The sequence below is a fragment of the Tympanuchus pallidicinctus genome, unplaced genomic scaffold (assembly GCF_026119805.1).
Source record: "Tympanuchus pallidicinctus isolate F22 unplaced genomic scaffold, pur_lepc_1.0 scaffold21, whole genome shotgun sequence".
Classification (NCBI taxonomy): domain Eukaryota; kingdom Metazoa; phylum Chordata; class Aves; order Galliformes; family Phasianidae; genus Tympanuchus; species Tympanuchus pallidicinctus.
Window position 1 is genome coordinate 4013459 of NW_026294733.1, and position 10894 is coordinate 4024352.

Sequence of the window (10894 nt, forward strand, 5' to 3'; positions counted from 1 at the left end):
AAGAGATAAGTAATTCTATTTGATTTTGAGTCCAGGAATGATAATTTACATTCTTTCCCACTTTAGAAAGAGAAAGGGAGTCTGAGCTATAATTAGGGTTGGGTTTTTTTTTCCTGTCTGCTTTGGTCTTCTGTTCCTGTTATTGTCTGGAAACGGTGGCGGCAGCAGCCTTTAAAGCAGGGAGTCATGACAACTGACTCTTCCTGGAGTAATTTGGGTTGTTAGAAGGAAAAAAGAAATATCCCTAAAACACAAGAGCCTGAAAAACGCAATTAGATGAGAAAACTGAAGCAGAAGTATGACAGCAAATGGCTGGGAAACACACGTGAATTGGGAAGCTTATCTTTCTGCTCTGCTTCTGGGCTTGATCTTCCAGTGGTAAAGAACAAAAGTGAGCTGGAATCATTTATGTCAACTGAGGGTCTAATTTTATGTCTTCAGATAAATAAATGCCCACACAAACAGCTAATTAATTGCAGGAGGAGTGTCTTGCATAAGAACACTTTAATGACTTCAGAGGAAACGCTATACTGAATTTCACAGGGTGAGATCTCCATCAATTAGCAGTTTTGAAGACGCTATCCTGAAGCAACATGTCCTTGTAGCACTGCACAGGAGCCCTCAGTGCCTGCCTTTATTGCAGGCTTGATTGGATGAATTTGAGCTTCCAATTGACAAAGTTACTCCCAGCAGTGAAACATTCGACCCAAATGTTAGATTGCAAACAAAGGAAGAGACACTTTAAGGCAAGCAGCCTTCTGAATAACTGCAATTTGGTTTCTGTTTAGCATAGAAGGGAACGTTTTATTAACCTCCATTCTTTCTTGTATCTTTCACACTAATTACCAAACTTTGTAGTTATCCCCAACCCTTCACAAGGGAAATTGTTATTTGTTGCACATGCTGACCAGGTGAATCCTTTTAAGGCCCACAAAGCATAACAACCATATGGCTTAGCCAGCTCACAGGTGGTAAGAGACCCCAAACCCATCTATGGCTTTCAGGTAACTTCCTTCCAGCTAGATTCCACATCTTTCATGTCAGCATAGCATTAATGACTTTGTCTTGCAGGTGAGTACCAAAACCTTAAATATGAGCAGCCAGGGCTCCAAACTTGTGTCCACCTACTAACAGATGTTGGATCACCTGCTGGTTATCATATCTGTGAATTGAATTTAAAAAGTCTTCTGCTCTTCCTCTGTGGCCCTCATTCTTTTGAATAGCACTACCTGTCTGTTCAGTATGAAGAGTGTCATGCTGGAGACCCCAAGTGGAAAAAAACTTTTGCAGTTTCCATGAACATCCAGTTTATAATCTACTAAAAGCAACCAGAAAAAAATATTTTGAAAATGACTTTATCTTCAAGTAATTCCAGATGTAAAAGGCTGCATGTCAGGAGTGGAAAAATGAAAAATGAATAGAGTGAATTAATTTTTCTAATGAGCTTTGCAGCCACATTATGCACTTCAGCATCTTCAAACAACTAAACTACAGTGCTATGCAAGGGGACCCCAAGTGCCACCCTTTGACACAATGCTCCTAAAGGACCCTCCAAAGAGTTTTGTCTCCCCTTTAATTTCTTTCCTCTGCAAAGCAGAGAATATATTGTTTGGTCACTTCACCAACTGAAAAATGATGTGCAGTGTTAGTTGCAATGGTATTTTTGTAGCTCTCATTTATTCTGCTACCCAGATAGGAAAGGCAAAGCAGTAGCAGTTTATAGAGCAGAGAACATTTTTACTCGGTTCTCTTAAATCTTTTTAGCAGCCCTTGAGCAAAATGTTTATACTGTAAACAAAATTTAGTAAACAATTCAGAAGAGTTATTGTGACAACCTGTCTGTCCCTGCTGAACCGTTGTATTTCTATCCCATTCATTCCTCACACCTACTGCTGCTGACCATCTAGCCCATATTTACCTGTAGTACTCTCTGCAGTCTTAAAATATTTCATGTTGATTTACATCTGTTTCTCCTCTATTGTCTTTGGCTGCTGGATTTTTCTTTTTGTAAAGGAGATGAAAAAAATGCTAACTGATTTCTCACTGCTCATGACTAAGAAGTGGGTTAGTGACATGAATAAGCCCTGTACATTTGACTGTGACCAGGTAAAGACATAAGTAAGAGATGCACATTCCTCCCCAGAGCTCTTCAGCCTCCAGTTGTCAACTCTGCTGAGCTGGTGAGTGTCACTCCTGTGCTTTCATTCTGCTTCTCCTGATCTTCAGTGCTCCTGCTTCCCCATTCTGTGTGTCACAGCCCTACTCAGACCTTACTGCTACTCAGTGTGGTCCTTCAGCATGCAGGTCCTGCAAAGTCTAGAGGCTGTTAGGCTGATATTCAAGGAGAAGAGCAATGGTAAAAGAGAAGAGCATGCCACAGGATTACAGAAGTCAGGCTCTGGCACTGATACTCTCAAAGTGAAAACATTCGCATGAACCTTCCACAAAGCCAAACTGCTTTAATAATAAAAGAAACCCACTTTTTAGCCTGAGTATACTAGTAAATGGAAATCTGAGCTCTGTGGAATTAAACCTCCACCAGAAACCACCTCTGACACTAATCTTCAAGCAGAGACTTGCATCTGTTCTTTCTTTCAATGCGGTTTTCTTCAGCTGAGGTCAGCCATATAGAAGCAAAAGTTTTGTAGGCAGAAAATAGAGCAATTACCAGCAGTGTGAAATAGCAACTCTATTTTTGTAAGCCAGGGAAGTGTGGCTAATTGCAAGCGACTTCCCCCTTCATCATCAGCTCTTAAGCACCAGGATCACACTTGGGAAACCAGGGTTCTCAGCTCAGTTCAGTTCCAGACTTACTGGGTGAATTTGCACAAGTCAGCAGTGAGAGCTGAGGCAATGGGTCCTCAGTTTTTACCTCCATGTAATGGAGTGAAGCAGAATCCTGGTCCCAGACACTTCATGTACCAGGATCTCAGCACTGGAGGAAGCAGAATCTAGAAAGCCTCTTTCTTCAGGCGAACAGTCCCTGGTTATTCCATGACAATTCCATTTCATATGGATTTCTCAAGACAATTCTGTGAAAAGTAGCACTTGGAGTCCTGGGATACTCTCTGCTGGGCAGACAGATTTATCCACTCCAAACATTTACCTCCTATAAAAACAAAAGAAACAAGCCTGCCATTCTGTCCAGTCTGTCCCATCTCTATCAGCTGGTTAAGTGGGCAGCTAATTTATTTTGTGTTACTTTCCATTACGAGTAGAAGATTGATGCCTGGAAGTATTTTAATGGCACTGTTGACCTTGATAATAAAACTGTCTATTCTAGTTTGCAGTGGTAATGACATCCAATACCTCCAGGTGCTAGTGGAGAGGCCCATCTTCCATTCTGTCTCCCTTCTTACATCAGTGCTATCTGCCCATCCATTAGCAGATATTTGAGGCTGTAGTGGTGCCCAGAACCATTTCCGCATTCTCTCCTGCAACTTGCTGGGTGCTCAACACCATATGACTCTGACAGCTGCGACTGCTACTAGCTGCTATCTCAGGCCTGTGCGTAATTTGGAGAACAATTTACATAATTCTAAAACCTAAAAATACCTCAGCACAAACGAAATGCATTAGTATGTGCTGTTTTAACAGGCATGGAAATGGTTGCTGCTTTCCCTGTGCACTCTGAAACAGGGATTCTCAATGCTTCTTCTTCATCTGACAGGGCTGACATTTGTAAGGGATATTTAAGGACAGCAGAACAAGAGATAATTATCCTTAACATGCATCACAGGCATTTTGTCAAATGATTGGAGAAGCGCCTTCCAGAACAATTAGCTGTCTGAAATAGCTGAGCTCCTGTCCATTACACGTTGACTAAAAAGGATGTGAAGTCTAAAGTTCAAGCAAGAAAATGCAGATCCCCACCTGGGGGCTCACCTGTCCACCCATTTCCATCCTCAGCCTGATAATGTTCACCCACCCCACTTTTCTCAGTTAATTATCATACATTTTTCGTGTCTCCTTGGTGGAGCATAGGAAATATCTGTGACCTTTTCACCTCCACATACCAATTACCCTCACATGTCATGGCAGAACAGCCTGTAACAATACAAGCTTCCCTGTGCTACCAAGGCAGCAGCTAATACTGTTTGGACCAGCACTAAAAATGCATAAGCTAATTACATTCAGCAATGCTCTGGACACTTAACCCAGATAGACCTGCTGGAGGTCATGGTGACTTTAACACTTGCCCACCACAGCAATCATGGAACTGGCAATGAAAGGTTCTATCTGTATTCTGCAGTTGACTTCCCAGCACACTGCTTGGGTCCAGGAGTTTGCTTGCAGAAGCTACACTATGTGATTTTAGCCTTCAGACTTTCCTCCTTTGAAATCTAAAGGTCTGTAAAAGATACAGCCAAAGAATAGCAGCAAAACATATGAATTCCTACTCTCTTTAAGTAAGCATCAAGATACACATGCTAGTTATGCACATAGGCTGCAGGCTTCAGGTACTGAAGCTGCCTTGTACATACGCAGCAATTTTTAAGAAGGAGAAAGTATGTGGGAAATTATCATTTTCAGGATCAGTGTATCAAACTGAAAATGATGAAGCAGACAAAGGACCAAACAAAAAAGCAGAGTAAAAATGACATAGGTATTGCACCCCTTGCTGTGATGCCCTACGCATAGACATGCAAGTGGACTGCTCTGACAAGAAGAGTCAAAAGCCTGATTGCTGAACTCACTGTAAATAGAGATACTCAACCAAAAATCTGGCCCAAGCTGTTCAATCCATTTAAGTGCATTTCAAAGCTGGCTGTAACCTCCACTGGGCTGAGGCTTTCGTGAGGGGAGTCTTTGTTGTGATAGGACAGTAGTCAAGTGGTGTTGTCAATTGGAAGATGCCTAGACAGCTGCTGCTGAACACTGCAGGGGTATCCAAGTACATACATGGGCTTAATTATCCCTCTTTCCCCACACAAAGCCAAATACTTTCTTTGTGAATATATTTGCTTGGACAGGTTGCAGAATTTCTTAACAATGTTCATCAAGAATGTACTTCTGGCACCAAAACTGCCACAGGCATGCAGCCATGCAGTTTTCTCAACTTAGTGCTGCACTCACATCAAAACTCAAAGTGTTCCTTCTGTTGTGCTAGTGAAACTTTTAGGAACACCAAAACCATATAACTGATTGCAGTGGAAGACAACAGGTCAAAATACTCATAAAACCTTTTGAGATAGAAATCAGTTCATGTGTCAGAAGATTCCACCTCCATTTATTGATTGATTTGGGCTAGAGCTTGTCTCTTTTGCTTGAATCAGACAGAGCCCAGCAGAACAGGAACTCAGCTCAGGGTGTTCCCACAAATAAACAAACAGAACAACAACAAACAACATTTTGCTGTCACACAGTGTGCCAAAAAATTGTAACAATTTAAACCAGGACAAACTGTTTACCTTTTTCTCAGAGGCAGTGGACTAGTATTTTACTAAGAATAGCAGCTACTTGGCTTAGAACAAAAGCATATTCATCTTGTTTGATTGGCACTCCCTACCTTTCTTTATCCCCTGCTTCCTTAGAACTCATTTGGAAGAATCAGGAATTTGTTCCCCCTGGTGACAGAACATGTTGTTGTTAAGTGTGCTTGTATATAATGGAGACAACTGGAACTGATGTCAAACTGAGCCAGTCTAGGAAACAGGGAAATTGACTTCTCCTGGATTAATCTACATCATTCTTTATCCTAATACTCTTCATTTCCTGGTTCTCAAATCAATGTTTTCTCCTTCCATCTTTAGTAGCCATAGGTAACTCTATGGAAGTCAGCTGATTTACAAAGACGTCAAAGAGCTGTATAGAAACAGTCTCGCGTTTTAGTGATTGCCCTTCATGCCCTTGATTTGTTTGCTACGCTCTTCTGCCTGTGGTGCATGACTTGCAATCCTTTTGTACCATCACTGAGAGTCACAGCAGTTGGTGAAGTGTGCCTTATTACAAGCATTTGTTTTCTGTCTCGCTAAGATGGCCACGCTGATTCTCATCCCACTTGCACCGGTTTTACAGTGCTTTATGACAGTGATCACAACAATTTCTCCTCATTTCAGTTTGACATAAGATATTGACCAGCTGTAATACTAAAATGGGACAGAAAGTACCTCAGTAATAGTAGAGTGGCAAAACCTCTGGCTACAGCAGATGAAAATAAGCCCAGATGCAGCAACCACAAACACAAAAAAACAAAGGAAAATAACAACATGCCTTTGGAAGACCTCAGGTAGGCAGGGATCTCCAGCAAAAGATACCCTCACTTCCCCCTGCCAACCCTTAAATGAGGTCTAGGAAAGGGTGGATCCTGGCTCCACCCCTTCTAGTCACTCAGCTGCATTGCATGCACCTGAGCTCCACTGGGTTGGCCCTGCCTTCCCAGCAGGTGCTCAATCTCTGCTTCAGGCTGTGACTTGGCATTTCTGCTATGCCAGTAAAATACCATTGACACAACTACATTGGTGGCCTGAAAAGTGTTTGACTTGGTATGTTTAAGATGAAGTTGAATGTGTTCTCCTCCTGTTTTTTTCCCTTTATACAGAACTGCCTGGGATGAAAGAGCCCATGCCAACAATTCTTTCAGTCTTTCCCAATTTCACATGGACAATGCAAACTGGCACATCCTAAAAGAAGATAAGACCAATGGGTTTCACACAGACTTGCTGTGCAGGCACAATTGATCTGAGCATTTGCAGCACATCTGATGTACTGATGGTGGAGTAAACTCTGTGGACGTGCAGATTATTTTTAAAAGCAGTAATGGACCATCTAAAACAGTAGGGTTGGGATGCCTTGTTCTACCCCTTACAAGAAATATGGATGTATTTGTATTTTTACTGTGCTTCTGTTTCAGATCAGGAATGCTGGATGCCAGTTTCCCAGCTCCAGCAGTGATGGCAGAAGGTGTATTTGTTGCACAGTCTTTTGTCAGGGTCAGGCAGCGGTGAGGCTAATTGTACGCCTCTTGGCTACCCTTTGGTTCTCAAAATAAATAAATAAAACTACCAATTCAGAAGGGTTAGAAAAAGAAACCTGCGGTGTGACTTTAAAATCCAGAGAAAATAACTGTGGGAATGTGGATGCATGCTTGGGCTGTGTGCTTTCAACCCCACTTAAAAGAGAATTGGTCCTAAGCTGTTGCTTTGCTGTGCTCGTTACAGCTCAGCGCTCTCCCCAGGCGTGTGTATTCACTCAGAGCACAAACAGCTGTCAGTCCAAGCTCGCCAAGATTTCCTGTGCGGAGTAATACTTCTGCAGTTATTCCAAGGTGCTTTTCCCAGGGGTAAACATTACATCTCAAATCAGGAGTAAATACAAAGGAAGAGGAGAATGTCAGAATGTGATTTTGCCTTGGAAGGGAATGACTTCAAAGCTTTCTCATGCATTGTCTAAAGGAATTATCTTTTTTTTTCTCTCTCTCTAATTTTGCCCCTAGAAAAGAATGAGAAGGCTAGGAGGCATATATTCAAATAAAAAAGTTTTCTGTAAGTACAGACACTATTAAAAATGGCCTTGTGTTTTGTCAGTTGGTGGGCGCAGACCACAGTATACTGAAGACCATTCAAGAAGATTAACATATGCTCCCTGGAAAACTGCACTTCTCTTTAATCTTCCTTATTAAAATTCTTTCCTGTCTCAGAAACCATCTATGAATCAAGCAAACAAGGCAGCACTTGGCTCAGTCCTGCAGCTTCTTCCTGCCACATGCCCAGCTGTCACATTGCTGAGCAACCAGCTCAGTTGATGCAAACAGGAGAAGGACGTTACCCAACTGTCAGGTGGTTATTCCAGGCAATATGGGCTTCAGGCTAAATACGCCAAACACTTGAACAGGCGATTAACTCACAGCTTTTCCTGAAGTGCAACTTCAGAGCTGAAGAGCAGGGCTGAATAAGAGTGGACATGTGTTGCAAGTTAAGAACGTGACTGAGTGAAGAATTTCTGCTCAGTCCCACGACACTGAGATTAGCAGGAGTTTAGCCAGTGGTTCCCCTGGGAGGTGGACTGGATTCTTTGGGCCAAGGTCAGAAAGCATAATAGGGTGGACAGTGCTGTTTTGCAAGGAGATGCAAAGATGGTAAGATTTGATAGAGTACCTCAGACAAAGAACTCATAAAGAATGAGGACAAACGTACATTTGTGCTGAGCTCTAACAAAAGTCTATTGAATAGTTGTTCAATCTAGTGGTGTTTTGATTATTTCCATTGTCTCTTGTTTCCTCTATGTGGTTGTGATGCATCCAGGAAAAAATCACGAACATTTGCATTGAGAGTTATCCAGAGTTTCCATTTAAAATGATCTACTTTGTTACAGTAATTAGCCTTGTAAATGGAACAAAGCACACAACACTGACAATAGTTGCTAGTGATCACTTCACTTCCCAATCAGGCTGCTCCTTCAAGCATTCTAATTTATTTCACTAATGATTATAAGGCAGAGGCTGCACTAATTTACACCTCTAGGAAATCCAGGGAAATGAAGCACGAGATCTTACCCAACATGTCTAATCCTAAAGTATTCAGAGTCATGGGAGGGCCTGATCCTAAAAGTTTATGCCTGGTATTCAAGTACTTGTTTGTAAAAGACTTATTTTCTATAGGTTTATTGACTTCAGTTTCAAATTCATTATCTTCTATCAATTGCTATGAAGTAGGTGTAGCTCTTTGGTACAGAAGTATTTTTTGAACAGTTCCCCACTTGCCAACCATGCTTCACAAATTCAGTGAGGATGGATGCTTCTGAGCCGCTCTCAGAATGGCACTGACAGGCCTTGAAGTCTCCGAGTTTTCCTTAAGAACAAATAATCTTCAGGTTCATTCTGCCCATTTAAATCAAAGCATCCAATCATCTCAGAGAGAAAACTAAACTAGTTTTCTGGAGAAGGATGATAATAAGGGAGTCTGGTAGGGGGTTTGAATTGCTAATCCTGTGACAGAAATCTGTGTTTTTTATGAAAATATAGGTTCTATTATTGTTAGTTAGCCTCCACAATTAAAATCTCAACTGAGTATTAATATTCTCCACTTTTTCCACCTGTTAGGACTCTAAGCCACTTCATTAGTTCTTTCGGAGCTCCTTTTTCATCCTTGTAATAGCAATCCATTAGATAGAATTTATTTGTGATTTGTCTGCAAAAGGGCAACATTATCTGTGCACATACAACAATGTGGCATCTGTCTAATCACACACATGCATAGACAGGTGTATCTGGGGAGCACTGGGGAATGCCTCTTATCCACATCCTTGGTGTGGTCCTTAACACTTTCAGTTTTCTCCAGTATGCCCTGAACTGAGATACCCACAGTAAGCTTGTATCCAGGCAGAGCAACCAAAGGGTTGACTCCTTCATTATTTGGCCAAACAAGTCCCTGTAGGGTCTGGTAGTGCTGCAGAACTTCTGACACACAGTGGAACAGCTCATATTGCAGATTTATGCTGATTGGTTCATTTGTGTCTGAGAGGCAGAAAAAAAAAATTGGTTTGTGAGTTTGTGTCCAACAATCATTAGCAGTCTAATCATAGAATCATTAAGGTTGGAAAAGACCTCTAAGATCATCCAGTCCAACCATTGACCCATCACCACCATGCCCACAAAACCATGTCCCTAACAGTCTAAGCTGCAAGAACAGACTTCATACCCAAATTCTGCTCTGCTGGGATGGACTTGGAGTAGCTCTACGTATAGCATATTCATCTGTCCTCCTCGCTTCAGTTTCTCTTTCGTCAGACAGGGATGGGATAAATGCTAATTCATCCAACAGGACAAAGATGCATTCATCAGTAGCTGCAAAATGCGCATTACTGAGAACATAAAATATATTTTGTTACCAGAGGGTTAAAATGCTTGTGAGTAGCAAAGTCATTTATCTGCCAAACTCATCCTAGAGGCTTTGAAAAGAAAAAGGGGACAGATTTCCCGCAGTCACTGCTCAGGCCAGTGTCTGCCATCGCCAGCAGCAAGAGAATCCCACTGCAGCGAGCAGCAAGGGACTCCGGCTCTCCCTGTGCATAAAGCAAAGCTGCCCACAGTGCAGTGCCTGAGGATGACTGAGGAATTTAGCCCAGCAGTGCAGAGTTCAGCATTTCCTTCTGCTCACAGGTTCTGCAGAAAGGCAAAAATGACAAGATCTCGATGAGACCAAAATATTAATTCTCTGTTATTGCATCAAGTTTGACTAACAAGACGCATGAATAAATCTGCAGTCTTAGTTTCTGCCAGCGCTAAGTTTCTATGGCAACAACAGCCCATCTCATCTTTAGGAATTTCATTAGCAAGGAGGGGAATGAAACAAAAAACCACCCCAAATCAAAAAAGATTTGTCAAATTAAGAGCAGCATGTTCCTCCCCTCCTCCTTTTTTTTAGGGAATGTCCATTTGGATTTTTTATCTTCTGTAAAGGTGTTTTATCAAATTCTAATCATTGTCCTAGACAGAAACAAAACAAAAATAGCATTGCCTTTGTCCATCCAAATCAGAGGAGGAGGGATCATAAGCATGCAAACTGGAGATGTGCTGGAGGAGAAAACAGGGCCGTGTAGTGCACTCAGCATCCAGATGAGCCCTTTGTATACACACAGCTCAGCACTATTTCCTCTCCCTCTCCCTGGAAATGAGTAGGAGCTGAGAACGAAGGACCTCTTGTAATGGTAGTAATGAATAGTCCTTGATGGGTAAAAACAAAATAGGGGGAAGAGGCAATGTTTGAGGAGCTACAGTTGAGATTAATCTGTTTGTATACGTGTGTTTCTGATTACAGAACCTCAGTGTTTGATGTTCCTGGTGTCAGAATTGAGTCTGTTGGATTTATAAAGCCTAGCTGTGCCTTCCCGTCCTCTCACTTTGGGTTGCCCTATAACCTTGTGACAACTGAAATAAATGCAATTGAAAAACTCA

General features: G+C 41.8%; 1 long non-coding RNA gene across 1 annotated transcript; it reads right to left on the reverse strand.

The window, feature by feature from the left end:
- Positions 1-396: 396 nt before the first annotated feature.
- On the reverse strand, positions 397-5716 carry LOC128081654 (uncharacterized). The gene is made up of 2 exons (XR_008207303.1): positions 5510-5716; positions 397-3109 (listed from the first exon to the last, which is right to left on the reverse strand). It is a non-coding gene; the product is annotated as an uncharacterized LOC128081654 (long non-coding RNA).
- Positions 5717-10894: the final 5178 nt, after the last annotated feature.